Here is a 22,366-nt window from a genome sequence, read left to right on the forward strand (position 1 = left end):
AGCTAGCTATTAGGTCCACAAAAGTCCTTTTAAGGACTGGTATAGGTGTACAGAATATAGGGTTCTGGTGCACTGCTGTGCTGGTGATTGCTGAGTGCACTGCTGACTGATTCTGCAGCTGTCTTTTGTCAGAGTAGGAACAGGACACTGTGTGGAGCAGGGACAGTCAGTTTAATCACTAGCTATTACTATTAGGTCTACAAAGGTCCTTTTAAGGACTGGTATAGGTGTACAGTATATAGGGTGCTAGTGCACTGCTGCTGACTGCTGTGCTGGTGATTGCTGAGTGCACTGCTGACCGATTCTGCAGCTGTCTTTTGTCAGTGTAGGGACTGAGGGACAGTCTGCAAATCACTAGCTACTAGGTCCACAAAGGTCCTTTTAAGGACTGGTATAGGTGTACAGTATATAGGGTTGTACATGTATAATATACTTTCTTCCAAATATAGAAAGAATATTATACTTGACTGCTGCCTGATTCTGCAGCTGTCTTTTATCAGTGTAGGGACTGAGGGACAGTCTGCAAATCACTAGCTACTAGGTCCACAAAGGTCCTTTTAAGGAGTAGTATAGGTGTACTATTTGGTGTGCAGTATATAGGTGTGTAATACACGTATAAAATACTTGCACATATAGAAAGCATAGTATAGTGCATTTCCACTGTGCAGCATTGTGACTGCTGAGTGGTTCTGCAGCGATACTACAAAGAGTGACACACGCAATAAAAAAAAAGTATTATAACTGGTGTGAAAGACCAGTGGCCCCCAAAAACGACAGATTGAAGCGGGGTGTTATATACAATCTTCCACATACATACTGCACTTCTCTAGAGACTTTTGTCACAGGATCATTTAAAAAATGACAGGCAGAGGAAGAGGCAGGCCCTTCCGCAGGGGTGGTAGGGGTAGGGCAGCAGCAACAGACTTGAGCCAAAGTGGCAAATTGCAGAAGTCGTGTGCGATTACATCAAAGGACACACCAGACTTGGTTGAGTGGCTCACTCAGCCTTACTCTTCTGCACCCTCCTCATCCTCTCGATCTGCACCCTCTTCTTCACTCTCTGCTGTGTGCACCCCCAAAGACACTACCACCAACACCCCCATATACCTTCCGCTTGAGTCACAGGAATTATTTTCCGATCAGCCCAAGGAGGAGGTTGGTCCTCGCTGTTGCTGCCTACTCCGAGATCTCTAACTATAGCGGTGGGGAAGGTGACGTCGATGATGATGTGTCTAGTGATGTCACGTGGGTGCCCACAAGAGAGGAAGAGGAGGGGAGTTCAGAGGGAGATATGGACGAGCAGATAGGTAGGAGAAGCAGGTGGAACTTAGATTGCACAGAAGGGACAAAGCAGACTGCTAATGTATCAGGAGCAAGGCATCAACCATGTACAGTCACATCTGGCACTCCCAGGACGCCGGCACATGGCTCCGCAGTGTGGGCTTTTTTAACGTGTCCGCTACTGATAATAGTGTTGCTATCTGCAATCTTTGCAGTCAACGCATAAGTCGCGGTAAGCCCAACACTCACCCAGGGACGACCACCTTAAGAAGGCACAGGAGCTGCCATCACCGAGCCCAGTGGGAGCAATGGAACCCACAAAGCCACACTCCAGGCTCTCACTGTCCAGCCTCGTCTTCTACTTGTCCTTCTTCTCTCTCCTCACAATTGTCCTCCACTCCACCTTCCATCATGCCATCCTCACATTTTTCTGGAAAAAGACAGGCTTCCGAGGACCAAATGTTCGAGCGTAAAAAAAAAGATGACGCCGGATAACCCTCTTGCCTAACGGTTGACGGCTGGCTTGTCAGAACTGATAGCCCGCCAACTACTGCCATATAAACTGGTTGACTCGGAGGCCTTTCGAAAATTTGTGGCCATTGGAACACCACAATGGAAGGTCCCAGGAAGGAAGTATTTCTCACAGAAGGGTATCCCAGAGCTATATGGCCATGTTCAGCGGCAAGTGAATGTATCTCTGGCAGACAGTGTCGGTGCCAAGATACATCTGACCACAGACACGTGGTCTAGCAAACACGGGCAGGGAAGGTATATCACTTTTACTGCCCACTGGGTGAACCTTCTGACGGCCGTCAAGCATGTAACCTGTGGCACCCGTGTATATTTGGTTTTACCGCCACGGATCGCATGCAGGCCTGCCTCTTCTTCTCCTCCTCCTACTCCATCCTCCTCCCTCTCCTCCTCGGCTGACTCCTCCTTTTCCGCTGCTAGAGTCTCTACCGCTGCGCTGCCCAAGCTCCCCAAAACCTATTCGACATGTCAGGTGAGACGTTGCCATGCTGTGCTGCGTCTGTTGTGCCTGGAAGCCAAGAGCCACACTGGCCCTGCACTCACAGGCAGATCAGTGGCTAACACCGCTCAATTTGACAGTTGGTAAAGTGGTGTGTGACAACAATACCAATCTGCTTAGCACATTGAAACAGGGCAAAATTACACATGTGCCATGCATGGCACACGTCTTAAACTTGGTCATGCAGCAATTCGTTGTCAAATACCCTGGGGTACAAGACATCTTGCGGCAGGCAAGGAAAATCTCGGCCCATTTCAGAAGATCTTACACGGCCATGGCTCGCCTTGCTGACATTCAGCGGCGACACAATCTGCCGGTCAGACGTCTTATTTGCGATTGCCCGAGGCGATGGAACTCAACTTTCTATATGCTTGATAGGCTGCTCCAGCAGAAACATGCAGTTAACGACTACCTGTACGAACTCTGCGGCAGAACAGGTTCTGGGGAGCTTGTTTTTTTTCACCGCGCCAGTGGCTGCTCATGCGCGACGCATGCAGACTTCTGCGGCCATTTCATGAGATCACCAAACTGGTCAGTCGCAGCCATGGCGCCATCAGTGACATGGTACCTTATGCCTTCTTTATGGAGCGTGCATTGCGTTGTGTCATTGATCAAGCCGTGGAGGAGCAGGAGCAGGAAGATGAGGAAGTCGCAATGCTGGATGAATTCCCAGGGGGGGCTACTCTATCTGAGACAAGTCCACAACAGGAGTCTGAAGAGGAGTCAGAGGAGGATGGTGCTGAGGCGGATGAGGAGGAGCAAGAAGAGCATGCTTTAAACCTTTCTGGGATCCCTGTTGTGCGTGGATGGGGAGAGGAGGACGACATTATCCTGGATGATGAGCTGGAGCCAGGCCACCACCCCGCTTCCAGTTTAGTGCAAATGGGGGCCTTCATGCTCCATTGTTTTATCAGGGACCCTGTATAAAAAGTATAAGGGTCAAGGACCAGTACTGGGTGGCAACGTACTTAGACCCCGGTACAAACACAAAATGGCAGAAATGTTACCACCGTCACAGAGGGCTGTCAGAATGGAGCACTTACAGACCTTGCTTCGACAACTGCTGCATTCTGCTTTTGCGTGCGCTGGCAGAGGAGGAATTCACACTCCCAGAGAAAGAGTTGCGGGTACCAATCCAACAGCGCCTGCAAGAAGAGGCCGGTTTGAAGATGTGTTGGTGACTTCTGATATGAGGTCATTCTTTCAGCCGACCCATCGACAGGTGTCATCCGGATCCAGCATCAGGGAACGCCTAGACCGTCAGGTGTCTGACTACATCGGGTTAACGGCCGATGTGGACGCCCTGAGGAGTGATGAACCCTTGGACTACTGGGTGGGCAGGCTTGACCTCTGGCCAGAGCTTGCCCAATTTGCAATGGAACTGTTGGCTTGCCTCTCGTCCAGTGTCCTGTCCGAAAGGACATTCAGCGCAGCAGGGGGGATCGTGACCGATAAGCGCACTTGCCTAGCTTACGACAGTGTTGACTACCTGACATTTATAAAAATGAATGAGGCATGGATCTCGGAGGAATTCAACACATGTGACCAGTAGACCATGTATATGCATAACTCTACAAACAATTTATTTAATCGAGCACGGACCTTTTTTCTACCTTTGGCTCACTTCCTTGTACAAAAAAAGCACGAGAGCAAAGAGGTTGAGTGGTGTAATTTTTGGGTCCTGCAGCGAGTTGCTGGTATCAGTGCTGCTGTCAGTGCTTTCTATCTTGGTGCTGGTGTCAGTGCTCTCTCTCTATCTCGGTGCTGGTGTGGTGTCAGTGCTCTTGATCTCGGTGCTGGTGTGGTCTCAGTGCTCTCTATCGCGGTGCTGGTGTCAGTGCTCTCTATCACGTTGCTGGTGTGTTGTCAGTGCTCTCTATCTCAGTGCTGGTGTGGTCTCAGTGCTCTCTATCACGGTGCTGGTGTGGTGTCAGTGCTCTCTATCTCGGTGCTGGTGTCAGTGCACTCTATCTCAGTGCTGGTGTCAGTGCTCCCTCTCTATCTCAGTGCTGGTGTGGTCTCAGTGCTCTCTATCATGGTGCTGGTGTCAATGCTCTCTAACTCAGTGCTGGTGTCAGTGCTCTCTATCACGGTGCTGGTGTGGTGTCAGTGCTCTTTATCTCGGTGCTGGTGTCAGTGCTCTTTATCTCGGTGCTGGTGTCAGTGCTCTCTATCTCAGTGCTGGTGTCAGTGCTCTCTATCACGGTGCTGGTGTCAGTGCTCTCTATCACGGTGCTGGTGTCAGTGCTCTCTATCATGGTGCTGGTGTCAGTGCTCTCTATCACGGTGCTGGTGTGGTCTCAGGGCTCTCTATCTCGGTGTTGGTGACAGTACTCTGTATCTCGGTGCTGGTGTCAGTGCTCTCTATCACGGTGCTGGTGATCATCTCCTGCACCCTCTTCATAGCCTGCCCTGACCTTTCCTCTCCTCCATGGCCTTCATGCGCTCCTGAATTGTCAAAAATTTCACAGATAAAAAAAGAATGCTTGTCGTTGTCGATCCCAGATTCACTTTATACTTTTGTTATGTCAGTGTCCATGTGGTGGGACTATGTGTGCACAGCTAGTAAGTATTTTGTGGCTGAAAATATGACCTGTAGGTGTTTAAGGTTCACCTGCCATTAAGATGAATCCCACACATGATCAGACTATCTGATGGAATGATTCCTTCTGACCTTTTCTGCCCAAAAATCCGACCGTGTGTACACGGCATAAGAAGCAAGTTCTGCAGTCTTTATCCAAATTGTTTTATGCATGGTTATTGACATGACACCCATGTGATGAGCCGGGAAGATTCCAGCAAACTGCCAAAACTACAGCTACAGACATTTTCTACACACATTGTATAAACATGGTATCAACAGCAACACTGGTAAGCTCTCTAAAGCTGGCCCATACACAGAACAAATTTTGCCAATTCCTGTTGAACCACCCATAGTTTGCACAGTGGCCCTATCAACACCCTCCTACCCAACATCCTATCTATACATGGAAAAATGCAGATGCAGCCACTGTATGGGTATTCTGACAACCACAGATGTCAGACTACAATAGTTGACACTTTAGATTTGTCCATCCACTCCGTATAGCTGCTGAAGAATTTTATAGATTTGTCCTATTCAGCTATTGTGGCTGAATGAGATAAATCTTACAGTGTATGACCAGCTTTGCTGTGTGATGGTTAGACAACTAGGCTCAGAGTATGTGGCAAGCCCTCAGGTTCTCACAAAACAATTCTTTTTTTTACTATTTGCTGACAATTGTTGCACAGCTTATTTTTATGGTTTAATAAAGATTGTGAAATTTGGATTGTAAAAGACTTCCTGGAACACTGAATGGAAAATAACTGCCATCTCCCACTTACACCTTCTGTGTCCTTTGGTCTCTGAGTGCAGAAACTTTTCATATCAGCCATACAGGCAATAAATTCCTCTCTACTGTAGTTTAAAAGGAGGAATGGAAAGTACATGAGGAGATAAGGAAAAATGCTGAGGTGTGGAGACAAAGTTTTGAGAGGAACCCTTAACAACCCCATCATGGCCCTGTGCATGGTGTGTGCTAGGCAGCCTCCGTGTCTTATTTCCCTTCTGTCTGACATATGTCACCAGGGTCAGGAGAAGGGGCAAAGCCTCAGATTCACCACACCGGGAAAAGGCACCTTTACAGGGGATGTAGCGCCAGATGGCCTCTCCTCTGTGGGACTGAAACTACTGGGACTCAGGTCACCACTGCTCTGGACCTATAGGACACTCTGAGTCCAGTTCCAGAGTCAGCTTTTATAGGCTCCCCCTACGTCTCCCTTGTGGCAGGGTCTGATCTGATCTTAGCAGAGGGAAAAGATGTCCATCACCTGAGGACACTAGCAAAAAAATTGAGGATTGCTGGGAGCAATTATATAAGCTGTCCTAACAACATTGTTTGCCAGTGACCTCACCTGAAGGTGGCAGCATATAACCCATGGTCAATTCTTAACCACTTCACTGTCATCGATGTAAGGAATACGGAAAACACAGATCCGCTTCCAGCTGGCCAGCCCAACGTCACTTATGTTGGCTGCATTCTTGCGTTTGCAATAAGCTCATGGTCGCTTCAGCAACCTTCAACTTTTCAACTTATAGCAGAAGTGATCCCCACACTCTGGTGAGTAGAATAGTAGTTGATTACAACTATTCAAAAACTGGGCACCCCTCAATCCCTGCAGTTAGTGCCATTCCTGCTTCCTGGATTGTAGTGTCCTCTTCTCTCTGTGGCTCTCTGCTATCTCTTCTGATCTTCTGTGGGCTTTGATCCCCCTCGGTTCTCCGAACCCCCCATGTCCACCAATTCACCTTCCTCCATGTGCTTTAAGGGGCATATATATACATGCAGCTGTGGGATGAGGAAGGTCTACACTGCTTAAATTGGCTGTCTGCAGTGACCCAGCACTGAGGCTCATTCAGGCTAGCATATCGGGGGTGGTAAAAGCCATTGGTTGAGCCATGGTTTACTGGTCCTGAACTGCTCCCCGTTAACTGCAGAGGCACCAATCAGGGATGTAGACATGCCACAGCCATGAAGCAAAGCTGGTACCCATTAATGCATTCGGCAGATACCACCACCCACCTAACATGACCCATTCATAGATTTCATATGATCCAGCTTCCATCACATGATTCCGATTGCAGCTTCCAGGTTGGTTGTGCCCAGAGGAACCCTTCCCCTGGACTCTGCAGTAGATAGGGCCACTCTGCAACCACCCCATATCCATGTGAAATGCACATGGTTGCAGGGTGGTGGCGCTGCATTTGATCTGAGTATGCGCCACTTTTCGAGGGAGTGCCAGTCCCTGCCCCTAGAGTGAATGAGCCCTAAAGCTGGCCATACATGGATGGAAATTCAGCCAGGTCTGCGGTATCGGCACAATGTAAATCAGTGTGTGGCCGTCCCTGCTCAGCAGAAGTCAATCATTAGAAAAAATTCTATAGAAGGGGCGCATTGTGAATTTTTTACAAAAAAACTAATTACAATTTACAAATATTTATTATTTATTAGCTCAATACAGGTCCATGTTCTAGAATTAGAAGGAATTTTGTAAGTTATGTTGTATATGTATCCGCTAATAATGATTTTCCTGTATTTTCAGCAAAAATATTATTTTGATTTGTGGAATTATCATGTGACCTAAATCTAAAAATCTAATAAATCAAAAACCTAAAAATCTGTATAAGTGATGCAATATTAAGGCAGTAGTTATAATAGTGATCCCATAGAATTCTATTGGTGATCCATTCCAAGGGGACACATTATATTAGGATCCATTATAAAAGTGATATAATATATGATATAATAATGTAGATACACTTATCAATCACTAGACATGTGCAGAGTAAAATATTTCGTTTCGGAATTTCGTTTTCGTCCGAAAACTTAATTTATTTAGTTACTCCCGAAATTCGTTTTTATTTATTTCGTTTTTCGTTCAAAAATTGCATTCGTCCGAAAATCCACATGAATTTCGGTCGAATCTGTCTTGGAAGGCTTATGGTGTCTGTCGAATGTATAAAGAAGATTCGACGGAGCTAACTATATAGCATACTTTAGAACCCTATTAACCTCCTCCCGCCCGCCCTATAGCCGAATGACGGCAGTGGGGCAGGCGGGTTCGTCCGGGCTGTCGTCCCTGGACGGCTTTGTGTTTACTTCCGTAATGCGCGCCGCCGGGGGCGCGCATCGCGGAAGTTTTGTATCCGCCGTGTCTCCCAGAGACAGGCGAATACAGATCGCCGTGAACGGCCAATCAAAGCGGCCGTTCACAGAGCGATCACAGCTGCCAATAGGAGATGATCTCAAATGTAAACAAATGAGATCATCTCCCATTGCCGTGTCTCTCTCTCCTCACACAGAGACAGCGTGTGAGGAGAGAGAGGATCTGTGAGTGTTACACTGTATACTATACTGTGACTAACATCTGTCAGCCCCAGTGCCAGTGCCAACTGTCAGCCCAGTGCCAACTGTCAGCCCAGTGCCATCAGTTAGCCCAGTGCCATCAGTCAGCCCAGTGCCATCAGTCAGCCCAGTACCATCTGTCAGCAGTGCCATCTGCCAGTAGTGCCGCCAGTGCCAGCGCCAGTGCCACCTACCACCTGCCAGTGCCACCTGTGAACCCCAGTGCCGTCAGCCCCAGTGCCGTCAGCCCCAGTGCCGTCAGCCCCAGTGCCGCCAGCGCCAGTGCCGCCAGTGCCAGTGCCGCCAGCGCCAGTGCCACCTGCCAGCGCCAGTGCCACCTGCCAGTGCCGTCAGCCTCAGTGCCGTCAGCCTCAGTGCCGTCAGCCCCAGTATCGTCAGCCCCAGTGCCGCCAGTGCCGCCAGTGCCAGTGCCACCTGCCAGCGCCACCTGCCAGCGCCAGTGCCATCCGTCAGCCCCAGTGCCGTCAGCCCCAGTGCCGTCAGCGCCAGTGCCGTCAGTGCCAGTGCCGCCAGTGCCAGTGCCACCTGCCAGTGCCAGTGCCACCGCCAGTGCCAGCGCCAGTGCCATCTGCCAGCCCCATTTGCCAGAGCAATTAGCCAGAGCAAATAGCCAGTGCCATCTGCCAGCCACATCTGCCAGCCACATCTGCCAGCCACATCTGCCAGCCACATCTGCCAGCCACATCTGCCAGCCACATCTGCCAGCCACATCTGCCGGCCACATCTGTCGGCCACATCTGTCGGCCACATCTGTCGGCCACATCTGTCAGCCACATCTGTCAGTCCCATCTGTCAGCCCCATCTGCCTCCAGTGCCATCTGCCTCCAGTGCCACGTGTCGTCAGTGTCACCTGTGATCAGTGCTGTCAGTGTCACCTGCCACATCAGCGTCGCCTGTCAGTGCCATTTGTGATCAATAAAGATGTCACAAAGATTGTATTCAGCGGAGGAGGCATATGATATCCTTGCAGCCGACGAGAGCAACGGGGAGGTTTCCGCTTCGGATTCCTCCTCATATTCAGATTGTGACTCTGACGTGGACTACGAGCCTGTCCTCAGCAGTGGTACCATGACAGCCTCAGAGGAGGAAGATGATAGTCCGCCCGTCAGACGAAGGCGCACTGGTGAGGAGGCGGTACCATCCACCAGCACCGCAGAGCCATCCACCGGCAACTCAGTGCCATCCACCGGCACCACAGTACCTCGGCAAAGGCCACGTACCAGTGGGGTGTCAACTCGGCCCCAAAGGGTTAGGTCCCATGCCAGCCTTCCCTATTCCCTCCAGAACCCCTTGTGGCTTCCTCCTAACTCAGGAGAAGCCAACGTTCCCCCTTTCACTGCCAACCCAGGAGTCCAGGTGGACACACAAAATTTTTCCCTGATGGACTTTTTCCACCTAATTTTTACAGAGGACTTGCTTGAATCCATTGTGGTCCAGTGCAACCTATATGCCCAACAATTTATTGAAAGTAACCCAACGTCCTCTTATGCCCGTCCCTACGAGTGGAGAGCCCTAACAGTGGAGGAGTTTAAAATTTTTTTGGGCCTCACATTTTGTATGGGACTAAACAATAAAAATGAAATACGTGCATATTGGTCAACCCTCCCCATCTATCACATGCCCATCTTTTCCTCAATAATGTCCCGGACCAGATATCTAACGATAATGAGATTCCTACACTTTAATGACAATACCCAGTGCCTTCCCCGGAATGACCCAAATTTTGATAAACTTTACAAAATTCGGCCACTGATAAATTACTTTTCTCAGATTTTCCCCCAGTTGTTTACCCCAGACCAACACATATGTGTGGATGAGTCCCTGATAAAATTTTCTGGCAGGCTGGGCCTAAAGCAATTTATTCCCTCCAAAAGGGCCCGCTATGGGGTGAAAATGTATAAGTTGTGTGATCGAGCCACAGCGTATACATATTCCTTCATGGTATACGAAGGGAAGGACACCCAGCTACATCCCCCTAATTGCCCCGAATACATTGGATCGAGTGGAAAAGTTGTTTGGGAACTCATAAACCCACTCCTTGAGAAAGGCTACCATCTCTATGTGGACAATTTTTATACAAGTTTACCCCTGTTCCGCAACCTCCATAGAAAGCAAACTCCAGCATGTGGCACCGTACGAACGAACCGGAAGGGCTTTCCTCAAAGCCTCGTCAACAAAAGGCTAAGAAAAGGCGAAGCGGCGAGCTTACGGAACGAGGAAATTTTGGCTGTGAAGTGGAGGGACAGAAGGGATGTCTATATGCTTTCTTCGATCCACAACAACACTTTTGTTGAGATCACCAGGAGGGATGGCCCAATACAAAAACCCACTTGTATACATGAGTACAACATGTTCATGGGGGGTGTCGACTTGAACGACCAGATGCTCGAACCCTATCTTGCCATGAGAAGAACATACAAGTGGTATAAAAAAATTGCAATTTATTTCTTTAACTTGGCCATATACAACACCTATGTCATTTATCGTAAGTCCACAGAAAGACCCATACCCTTCCTTGGCTACCAGGAGGAAATCACCATTGCCCTTATATACCCCAACGGCCCGCCACAAAACATTCGATCCGATGTAATTAGCAGACTCTCTGAACGCCACTTTCCTGACAAAATCCCTTCCAGACCAACAGGCCGAAGACATCAGAAAAGATGTCGGGTGTGCAGCAAACGAGGAGTGAGAAGAGACACCACTTATCACTGTGCCCAATGCCCTTCCCAACCAGGCCTCTGCATAGGTGACTGTTTCCGCCGTTACCATACTTTAGTGAATTATTAGTGAAGTATGGTAACCCTAACCCTCACTTCCTGCCATTTACCTTCAAACCCCTTATGCCTCTGCTTGCTCTGTAACTGACCCTGGCTTGTTATTCGACCACGCTTCTGCCTACTGATTCTGTACATACCTCTGCCTGATCTGGAACTGACCCTGGCTTGTTATTCGACCACGCTTCTGCCTACTGATTCTGTTTATGCCTCTGCCTGATCTGGAACTGACCCTGGACTGTTATTCAACCATGCTTCTGCCTACTGATTCTGTACATACCTCTGCCTGATCTGGAACTGACCCTGGACTGTTTGACCATGCCTTTTGCCTGCCTCTTGGACTGATCTTGTACCCTCTCAGTGGACTAGTGGGATTCATAACAGGGGTCTCACATATGTGAGGGGCTCCAGAATAGATTTTTTGGATGAAGAAGACAATTTCCTGTTTTCTCATTCCTAGGGTCTGGAGACTCGGAGGCTTCAAAGAGATTTGGGTGGGAGAAGCCTCTACCCCTATCCCCATTCTGTCCTGAACAAGGCCCTACTTCTGCCTGCTGCCTGTAGGACCTATACCATCATGCCTCTGCCTGTCGCATGAACTGACCACACCACATGGATGGACCATGTTCCTGCCTACTACCAGGACCAATATTTTGGCAATGCTGACGATCTCTGCCTGCACTGACCTTGGACTGTATATGGACAGTATCCCTGCCTGCTGCCAATATTGACTATGGACAGTATACCTGCCTGTTGCCTGGAAAATTGTGTTCACTTTTGCTGACCAAGTCCCTGTCTGCTGCCTGGACCAGTGCTATCATCCTGTGGACAACTGCGCTGCTAAAACCACAGGTAATCTTTTGTTTACTCTTTTCTCGGCAGAATGTATTTTGGGGTGTAATTCTTGGTATGTGCATGCTATGTGTCCCTGGAACACTTGATGGTGTTCCTTGCATGTTGGGCCTCTGTATGTGGCCAAGCTGTGTAAAAGTCTCACACATTTGGTATCGTTATACTCAGGAGGAGTAGTAGAACGTATTTTGGGGTGTCATTTTTGCTATGTAAATGTTATGTGTTGGAAATATCTTATAAATTTACAACTTTGCGTAAAAATAATGCGTTTTCATTTTTTTTCCACATTTTCCCAAAACTTCTGGAAAAAAATGAACAATTCAAACGACTCAATATGCCTCATAGATTATACGTTGGGGTGTTAGCTTTCCAAAATGGGGTCACTTTGTGGGCATTTCCATTGTCCTGGTGCTCCAGGGCCTTCAAAACTGTAATAGGTGGTTGAGAAATAAGATGTGTAATTTATGCTCCTAGAACGCCTGATGGTGCTATTTCAATATTGGGCCTCTGTATGTGGCCAAGCTGTGTAAAAGTCTCACACATTTGGTATCGTTATACTCAGGAGGAGTAGAAGAATGTATTTTGGGGTGTCATTTTTGCTATGTATATGCTATGTGTTGGAAATATCTTATAAATGGACAACTTTGCGTAAAAAAAATGCGTTTTCATTTTTTTCCACATTTTCCCAAAACTTCTGGAAAAAAAATGAACCATTCAAACGACTCATTATGCCTCATAGATTATACGTTGGGGTGTTAGCTTTCCAAAATGGGGTCAATTTGTGGGCATTTCCATTGTCCTGGTGCTCCAGGGCCTTCAAAACTGTAATAGGTGGTTGAGAAATAAGATGTGTAATTTATGCTCCTATAATGCCTGATGGTGCTATTTCAATATTGGGCCTCTGTATGTGGCCAGGCTGTGTAAAAGTCTCACACATTTGGTATCGTTATACTCAGGAGGAGTAGTAGAACGTATTTTGGAGTGTAATTTTTGCTATGTACATGCTATGTGTTGGAAATATCTTATAAATGGACAACTTTGCGTAAAAAAAATGCGTTTTCATTTTTTTTCCACATTTTCCCAAAACTTCTGGAAAAAAATGAACCATTCAAACGACTCATTATGCCTCATAGATTATACGTTGGGGTGTTAGCTTTCCAAAATGGGGTCACTTTGTGGGCATTTCCATTGTCCTGGTGCTCCAGGGCCTTCAAAACTGTAATAGGTGGTTGAGAAATGAAATGTGTAATTTATGCTCCTAGAACGCCTGATGGTGCTATTTCAATATTGGGCCTCTGTATGTGGCCAGGCTGTGTAAAAGTCTCACACATTTGGTATCGTTATACTCAGGAGGAGTAGTAGAACGTATTTTGGGGTGTCATTTTTGCTATGTACATGCTATGTGTTGGAAATATCTTATAAATGGACAACTTTGCGTAAAAAAAATGCGTTTTCATTTTTTTCCACATTTTCCCAAAACTTCTGGAAAAAAAATGAACCATTCAAACCACTCATTATGCCTCATAGATTATACGTTGGGGTGTTAGCTTTCCAAAATGGGGTCACTTTGTGGGCATTTCCATTGTCCTGGTGCTCCAGGACCTTCAAAACTGTAATAGGTGGTTGAGAAATAAGATGTGTAATTTATGCTCCTATAACGCCTGATGGTGCTATTTCAATATTGGGCCTCTGTATGTGGCCAGGCTGTGTAAAAGTCTCACACATTTGGTATCGTAATACTCAGAAGGAGTAGCAGAACGTATTTTGGGGTGTCATTTGTGGTATACACATGCCACGTGAGAGAAATAACCTATTACATTGAAAATTTTGTGAGGAAAAAAAAAAAAAAAAAAAAACTTCATTTTGCAAAGAATTGTGGGAAAAAGATGACAACATCAAAAAGCTCACCATGCATCTTAGTAAATACCTTGGAATGTCTACTTTCAAAAAAGGGGTCATTTGGGGGGTATTTGTACTTTCCTGACTTGTTCGGGTCGCAAGAAATGAGATAGGCCACCAGTACATCAGGTGTGATCAATTTTGTGCGATTCGCACCACAGCTTGGAGACTCTCTAACTTTCACAAAGACCAAATAATATCCACTAATTTGGGTTATTTTTACCAAAGATATGTAGCAGTATAAATTGTGGCCAAAATTTATGAAAAAAAAATTATAATTTGCAAAATTTTATCACAGAAACAAAGAAAAATGCGTTTTTTTTCAAAATTTTCGGTCTTTTTTCTTTTATAGCGCAAAAAATAAAAACCCCAGAGGTGATCAAATATCACCAAAAGAAAGCTCTATTTGTGGGAAAAAAAGGACACAAAATTCATTTGGGTACAGTGTTGCATGACTGAGTAATTGTCGTTCAAAGTGTGAGAGCACCAAAAGCTGAAAATTGGTCTGGGCAGGAAGGGTGTTTAAGTGCCCAGTAAGCAAGTGGTTAAAGTCTATGGGACTCCAACGTTCAAAATCTAAAGTGCTAATTTTAAAGGCTAATTTGCAAGTTACTGTCCTAAAAAGTGTTTGGGGACCCGGGTCCTGCCCCAGGGGACATGTATCAATGCAAAAAAAAGTTTTAAAAATGTCCGTTTTTTCGGGAGCAGTTATTTTAATAATGATTAAAGTGAAACAATAAAAGTGTAATATTCCTTTAAATTTCGTAGGGGGGGGGGTTGTCTATAGTATGCCTGTGAAGGGGCGCATGTTTCCCGTGCTTAGAACTGTCCCAGCACAAAGTGTCATTTATGCAGGAAAAAAAGTCCTTTAAAATCACTCGCAGCTATTATGAATTGTCGGCTCCATAATACAGAGAACACTCATTGAAAGTCATTGATAAAAAAATAAATAAATAAAAAAGCGTGGGGGTCCCCCAAATTCAATTACCAGGCCCTTCAGGTCTGGTATGGATATTAAGGGGAACCCTGCCTCAAATTTAAGAAAAAATTTGACGTGGGGTTCCCCCTAAATATCCATAACCAGACCCTTCAGGTCTGGTATGGATATTAAGGGGAACCCCGCGTCAAATTTAAAAAAAAATTGACGTGGGGTTCCCCCTAAAAATCCATACCAGACCCTTTATCCGAGCACGCAACCTGGCAGGCCGCAGGAAAAGAGGGGGGGACGAGAGAGCGCCCCCCCCTCCCTCCTGAACCGTACCAGGCCACATACCCTCAACATTGGGAGGATGCTTTGGGGGTCCGTGACCCCTCAAAGCACCTTGTCCCCATGTTGATGAGGACAAGGGCCTCATCCCCACAACCCTGGCCGGTGGTTGTGGAGGTCTGCGGGCGGGGGGCTTATCAGAATCTGGAAGCCCCCTTTAACAAGGGGACCCCCAGATCCCGCCCCCCCCCTGTTTGAAATGGTAAGGGGGTACAAAAGTACCCCTACCATTTCACAAAGAAAGTGTAAAAAATGGTTAAATAAAACAAACACACTTTTGAAAAATTCCTTTATTAAAAATAAAAAAATAAAAAAAAAAGATTCCAGCGGCGGTAATCCACTCTTGCTATCCAGCGACGGACGGTCATCTCTCCAGCGATGTCTCATCTCATCCAGCGCAGCGATCCATCCTTCTTCTGTCTCCTCCACGGAGACACTGCGGGCATTCCGGCAGCTGACGTTTCTTATATACGGAGGGCGGGGCCACCCGTCACCTGACCCCGCCCCCCTCTGACGCAAGGGGAAACCCGTGACGTATGGGTGACCCCACCCCCTCTGATGTAACGGAAACCTGCCTGTGTTACATCAGAGGGGTGCGGGTCACCCCTACGTCACAGGGAACCCCGGGTTTCCCCTTGCATCAGAGGGGGGCGGGGTCAGGTGACGGGTGGCCCCGCCCTCCGTATATAAGAAACGTCAGCCGCCGGAATGCCTGCAGTGTCTCCGTGGAGGAGACAGAAGAAGGATGGAGGATTCGCTGCGCTGGATGAGATGAGACATCGCTGGAGAGATGACCGTCCGTCGCTGGATAGCAAGAGTGGATTACCGCCGCTGGAATCTTTTTTTTTTATTTTTTTATTTTTAATAAAGGAATTTTTCAAAAGTGTGTTTGTTTTATTTAACCATTTTTTACACTTTCTTTGTGAAATGGTAGGGGTACTTTTGTACCCCCTTACCATTTCAAACAGGGGGGGGCCGGGATCTGGGGGTCCCCTTGTTAAAGGGGGCTTCCAGATTCTGATAAGCCCCCCGCCCGCAGACCTCCACAACCACCGGCCAGGGTTGTGGGGATGAGGCCCTTGTCCTCATCAACATGGGGACAAGGTGCTTTGAGGGGTTACAGACCCCCAAAGCATCCTCCCAATGTTGAGGGCATGTGGCCTGGTACGGTTCAGGAGGGAGGGGGGCCGCTCTCTCGTCCCCCCCTCTTTTCCTGCAGCCTGCCAGGTTGCGTGCTCGGATAAAGGGTCTGGTATGGATTTTTAGGGGGAACCCCACGTAAATTTTTTTTTAAATTTGACGCGGGGTTCCCCTTAATATCCATACCAGACCTGAAGGGTCTGGTTATGGATATTTAGGGGGAACCCCACGTCAAATTTTTTCTTAAATTTGAGGCAGGGTTCCCCTTAATATCCATACCAGACCTGAAGGGCCTGGTAATTGAATTTGGGGGACCCCCACGCTTTTTTATTTATTTATTTATTTATTTTTTTATCAATGACTTTCAATGAGTGTTCTCTGTATTACGGAGCCGACAATTCATTATAGCTGCGAGTGATTTTAAAGGACTTTTTTTCCTGCATAAATGACACTTTGTGCTGGGACAGTTCTAAGCACGGGAAACATGCGCCCCTTCACAGGCATACTATAGACAACCCCCCCCCCCCCCCCCCTACGAAATTTAAAGGAATATTACACTTTTATTGTTTCACTTTAATCATTATTAAAATCACTGCTCCCGAAAAAACGGCCGTTTTTAAAACTTTTTTTTGCATTGATACATGTCCCCTGGGGCAGGACCCGGGTCCCCAAACACTTTTTAGGACAGTAACTTGCAGAATCTTTTCTCTCTGTCAAATCTTTTTTCTCTGTCGAATATTTTCTCTATATAATCTTGGACTAATAGAGGTAAGGTTAGGCACATTCGACCACAGGTTCTATAGACATTGTTGTCAGAGTCATGTCGAATCTCCTATTCTATATCGAACTGTTGTAACAATGAAAACGAAAATAAAGCATTTATTTATGTCGGATCTTTCGTTTTTCGAATTTTGTGCTTTCGTTATCGTTTGTCAAAACGAAAACGAAAATAGCTGAAATTCGGACGAAAATGCATTCGGACGAAAACGAATGCACATGTCTATCAATCACACATGATGACAGCGATATATGATGAAAAAGAATGACACAATCTTCAAACTTATTATATTCTTATTTCTACTACATATTGTAATCTTATATTATAGATAGATAGATAGATAGATAGATAGATAGATATATATGGTCTTAAAGGGCCAGTACACTTCCATCTGTGCCTCCCATAAGTCATGTTACACTCTGTCTCAGGTCCAGCACTCTATACAATGTCCCATCTCACTATACATAATGATCATGTACTGGGAGGAGTCATAGGAAATAATGCCCCACCCCTTTGGAGTAATGCAGCAGCCGTACACCCCCTATAGAGTCTACAAGTGAGGCCCGGAGTGAATGGACTAGGAGGGAAGTAATGGAGGGCCGGGCATGACAGGGATGTTTAAGGGAACTAAAGGGTTAAGCTGCAAGGGGATTAGCCTTAGGGGGAGGAGTTGGTGGTGAGTGTGGGGACAGGGGAGGAGCCCTATAAGAGGTGGAGTGGGCGGAGCAAAGTCCAGTTCGACGGAGGGGACAGAGAGAGGAGGCAGTTTTTTCACTGCTCCTCTGGAAGATGGCGGCCGACGAGACCATGCTGGCGGGCCTGCGGCGGCCAGCAGAAGAACACGGACCGGAGTGGCTGCGGGAGCAGCGAGGAGGCCTGGCGGGGACATCGGGACCGGACCTGAGGAGGGGTGAGCACTTGCAATGCGCGCGGAGGTCACGGCCTCCGGCGCATTTTTTCGGCTGGACCGGACCCTCTGCCACCTCGGGTAGTCAGCAGCCCTGGGGAGGATGGATCGCTCCCCCCAGCCGAACGGACACAGGGGGACTCAGGGGGCCCGGAGCGGCCTTCACGGCGCGGCCCGGGGGGGGGGGGGGGGTGGGGCGGGTGAGTCACGCGGCCGGCGTGCGGCTTAGGAGCCAGTGGGGGGGGGCGGGGGGGATGCTGCAGCAGGACACAGCGTGGGGTGAGGGATGGCTGCTCGGGCTGGCTCTCACAGGGATTCAGCGGCCCGGAGCAGGGGGACAGCCAGTAAGCCTGGGCAGGTTCGGGGTCCGCCTGCAGGCTGCTCCACCCGGATGGATGTGAGGAGCGCCCGATGGTCCACCGTCCCAGGGGCTGGCAGGGTTGGCTCACTTCGCCAGGCTGTCACGGGGGAATCAGCCGGGGGCGCGGACTCACCTATGCGGGTGGCGGATTCGGCTTCCGGGGTCTCTTCCCCCGGGGGGCTTGCACCCCCGCCACCATGGGTCCAGGAGGACCGGTCCGAGGGGGAGTTGTCGGATGCAGAGGAGTTACCCATTCCAGGGGGAGATGTCACCGATCCGGCTGTGAGGAGCGTTCCGGGTCAGCCAGGTGAGTCCCCTGATGCGTTGTTATGTCTAAGGCATTGCAGGGTTCGTTGGGGGGTGGTACGGGCGGGCGCGGGGGGGCCAGTGACGCCTGGTGTTTGGGACGCGGGGTGGCGGGGGTTCCTGCGGCGGCGGTGCCAGGTGGTGCGGGATCGGCGGGACAGGGGCGGTTGCGGGCCTTGGCGGGGCATTTGGACCGGGGGGCAGGCCTAGCCGTCGTTGGCGACCGCATGGGTGGCTCCCCCGGCGGGGGGCTTCGGGGTGGCCTCTGATACCCCGGGGTGTACGGCGCCGGTGGCACCTTTGGTGCCGTCTACAGAGGGGGGGCGGGGCATCGGGGGCTGACGCGGGCAAACAAGATTCGGTGGCGCGGTCGGACATGGTTCGGTTGGCCGACGCGGCGCGGTGTGCGGGGTATGTATGCTTCGAGGGGCCGCTGGGGGAAGCGGCGGTATCGGCTGATACCGCGCACTTTTCCAATTGGCGCCGGGCGCTTGCCATTTTGGCTGGCGTCATTGGGGGGAAGAGCCCCGAGCATCGGGGAGGCCCGTCGGGTTTATGGGGGTGGCGTGGCTAAGGTACGATGAGCAGTTCCGGCAGCGCAAGGCGGTGCGGTCAGAATTGCGCTGGGACCACAAGGACATCAGCCTCTGGATGAGGCTTCTGTCGTTGGCGGGGGCCCCCATCTCAGTTTCTTCGGGGGGGGGCCAGGAGTGCGCCTACCTTGGGGCTGCCGGCCGGAACAAAGTGGGGGGGGTTTGCTGGCAGTACACCGTGGGGGCCTGCAAGTTCGGAGGAGCGTGCACGTTCAAGCACGGGTGTTCCGGTTGCGGCGGGACTCACATGTGGTCCCGGTGCTGCCGGAAGGGGAAGCGAGTCGGGTATGCTGCGCCGGAGGGGGAGGACGCCGGTGATGCTGGCAAGGATGCCCCCCCCCTTTTCTAAGTTGGTATCCGGACGGGGCGGCGGCGCGTTTGCTGGTGGCGGGGTTTCGGGATGGCTTCAGGATTCCGTGTTCGCTGCCTGAGGTGCCGCGGGTTGCGGAAAACTTGTAGTCCACATTGGAACATCCGTGGGTGGCGGATGTCAAGCCGCGGAAGGAGGTGGCGTGGGGGCGCATGGGGGGGGGCCGTTTGGGGATAAGCCGTGGCCCGACTGGGTGGTTTCCCCATTGGGGGTGGTCCTCAAGAAGGAGCCAGGGCAGTTTTGGCTTATTCCTCACCTGTCTTTTTTCCTATCGGGGGCTCCGTGCGTGATTTCAGTGACCCTGAGGTGTGCACGGTGTCCTACGCTTCGTTTGACGCTGCGGTATGGTGGGTGTGGCGTTAGGGCCGGGGGGCGCTGATGGCCGAGACCGATGTGGAATCGGCGTTCCGGCTGCTTCCGGTTCATCCGGATAGCTTTCGGCTGTTGGGGTGCCACTGGCGTGACAAGTATTTAGTGGATATGTGCCTATCGATGGGTTGCTCGACCTCGTGTGCGTACTGTGCGACGTTTAGCTCCTTTTTGGAATGGGTGGTGAGGGACGCTTCGAGTCTGGAGTCAGTTGTCCACTATTTGGCTGACTCTCTATGTGTGGGCCCGCCTGCCTCCGCTGTGTGTGCAATTTTCTGTCTACGTTGCAGCACATCGCGGGCAGGTTTGGGGTTCCCTGGGCGGACGATAAGAGGGAGGGCCCGACGTCGGAACTGAGTTTCCTGGGGATCGTGATCGACTCCCGGGGGATGGAGTGCCGGCTGCCGGAGGACGAGTTGGTGGAGCTTCAGCGGGTAGTTCAGGTTATTCGGGGCCGGCGCAAGGTACAGTTGTGGATGTTACAGTCGCTCTTGGGTCAGCTGCACTTCGCATGTAGGGTCATTCCCGTGGGAAGGATTTTCTGCCGGCGGCTGTCGGCAGCTACGGCGGGCGTCAGCGTTCCCACCCATTTTGTGCGGTTGGGAAGGGAGCACCGGGTGGATTTGCGGGTTTGGCACGGGTTTTTTTTGGGCTCATACAATGGGAGGGCCAGGTGGATGGCGGGCCCGGTCGGCAATTTTGACTTGGCTTTGGTCACGGCCGCGGCCGGTTATACGGGGTACGGGGCGTTTTTCAGGGGCAAGTGGTGCGCAGAGCCGTGGCTGGAGGCTTGGAGAACGGCTGGGTTTTTGGGCAATCTGGTTCTGTTGGAACTGTTTCCGGTGGTGTTGGCTTTGGAACTGTGGGGGGAGGAGTGTAGGAATCTGAAGTGGCGCATTCATTGCGACATCATGGGGGTTGTGCAGGTGGTGAACCGGGTGTCGGCTTCATCCCCTCCAGTGATACGGTTGATGCGGCAGTTGGTCCTTCGTTGGTTACAGTTGAATGTTTTTGCTTACGCTGTGTACATACCGGGTGTGGAACTCGAGTGGGCTGACTCCATCTCGTTTTCAGTGGGACAGGTTCAGGGAGCTGGCTCCGGGCGCGGAAGCGGAAGGGGCCCGTTGCCCGGAGCGGATTTGGGGGTTGCCATTGGTGTCGCCGCCGGATGGATCCGGCAGTCTGTGAGTGCGCCCACCTGGGCGGCCGATTCCAAGGTTGGTCTGCAAGGTCAGGTCTGGTTCGGGAGGCTGGGGTACGTGATCGAGGCTCCGATTGGCGGTTGTTGGTGCTTTAATTTGTGGCCCGGAATATGGAACGGGGGGTGTCGGTTTCTGCGCTCGGTCTGCATATGGCGGTTTTGACGTTTTTTGTTTGAGCTGTTGCGGGTGGTAGCCTGGACTTAGGATTTTTTGGGTTCGTCAGGCGCTGAAGGGTTGTGGGAGGCAACACGGGACGAGGGATACGCGGAGGCAGGTTACGTTTGCCATCTTGCAGGCGATCTGTGCTCAGCTGGAGCGGGTGTGCTCTTTGGAATATGAGACGCGGCTGTTCACAGCGGCGTTTTCTTGGGCCGTCTATGGGGCGTTTAGGATTGGGGAGTTGGTTGGCCCGTCCAAGAAGGTGGCAGGGGGTTTGTTGGCTGGGGAGGTTCGAGTTGCAGTTGATCGGGTAGGGCTCTGGCTCCGCAGGTCCAAAAGGGATCGGCTGGGCAAGGGGGTTCTGGTGTCCCTGTTTGCGTTGCCGGGTTCCAGAGTGTGCCCGGTGGCAGCAGTGCGGGTTTTTTCGGGCAGTGAGACGGGGGGGGAGGGCCCTTTCCTGTGGCATGAGGGTAGGTCCTTTTTTGTCTAAGTACCAATTTGTTTCGGTGTTTCGGAAGTGCTTGCGGGCGGTGGGGTTGGTTGCGAGGGATTTTGCGTCCCATTCGTTCCGGATAGGGGCTGCCACGGAGGCGGCCCGGTGCGGTTTGGAGGAGGCGGCAGAGCGCCGGATAGGGAGAGGGGAGTCTCGGCGTTTTCGTTCTTATGTTAGGCCACCGTTGGTGGTTTGATGGTCTATATAAAAAAAAAAAAAACTTTACATGACACAGGAATAATAAAAACGTAACGAGCAGACATTATGTTCTTAGGGTTGCACGCCTGCAAAAATCTTTTGGGCTTCCTCTGGGTTTGGGGGGCTGGCGTGGTTGTTGTCCTGTCGGGGTGGATGCCGTGTTACTGGGTGGAGGCTGTTTACGCTGTTGATTTTTCTTTTCAGATGGAGGTCCGGCTCGCCTCGTCTGGATCGTGGGGCACTCCTACGTATGTTGGGGGGCCAGGAGAGGTGATCAACGGCCCGAGGGCAGGCAACTTGGGATTTCCCGGAGGGAGGCATGCTTGCATTGGTTGGGTATCCCTGGAATGCGGTGGGGACGGTTGATGGAGGAGATTGAGAGACATGTGTCTCGGGACGGTCCCCCGGCGGTGCTGGTAATCCATGCGGGGGGGGAACG

The sequence above is a fragment of the Lithobates pipiens genome, unplaced genomic scaffold, assembly GCF_037356315.1.
Source record: "Lithobates pipiens isolate NorthernLeopardFrog02 unplaced genomic scaffold, aLitPip1_a1.2 Scaffold_8, whole genome shotgun sequence".
Taxonomy (NCBI): Eukaryota; Metazoa; Chordata; class Amphibia; order Anura; family Ranidae; genus Lithobates; species Lithobates pipiens.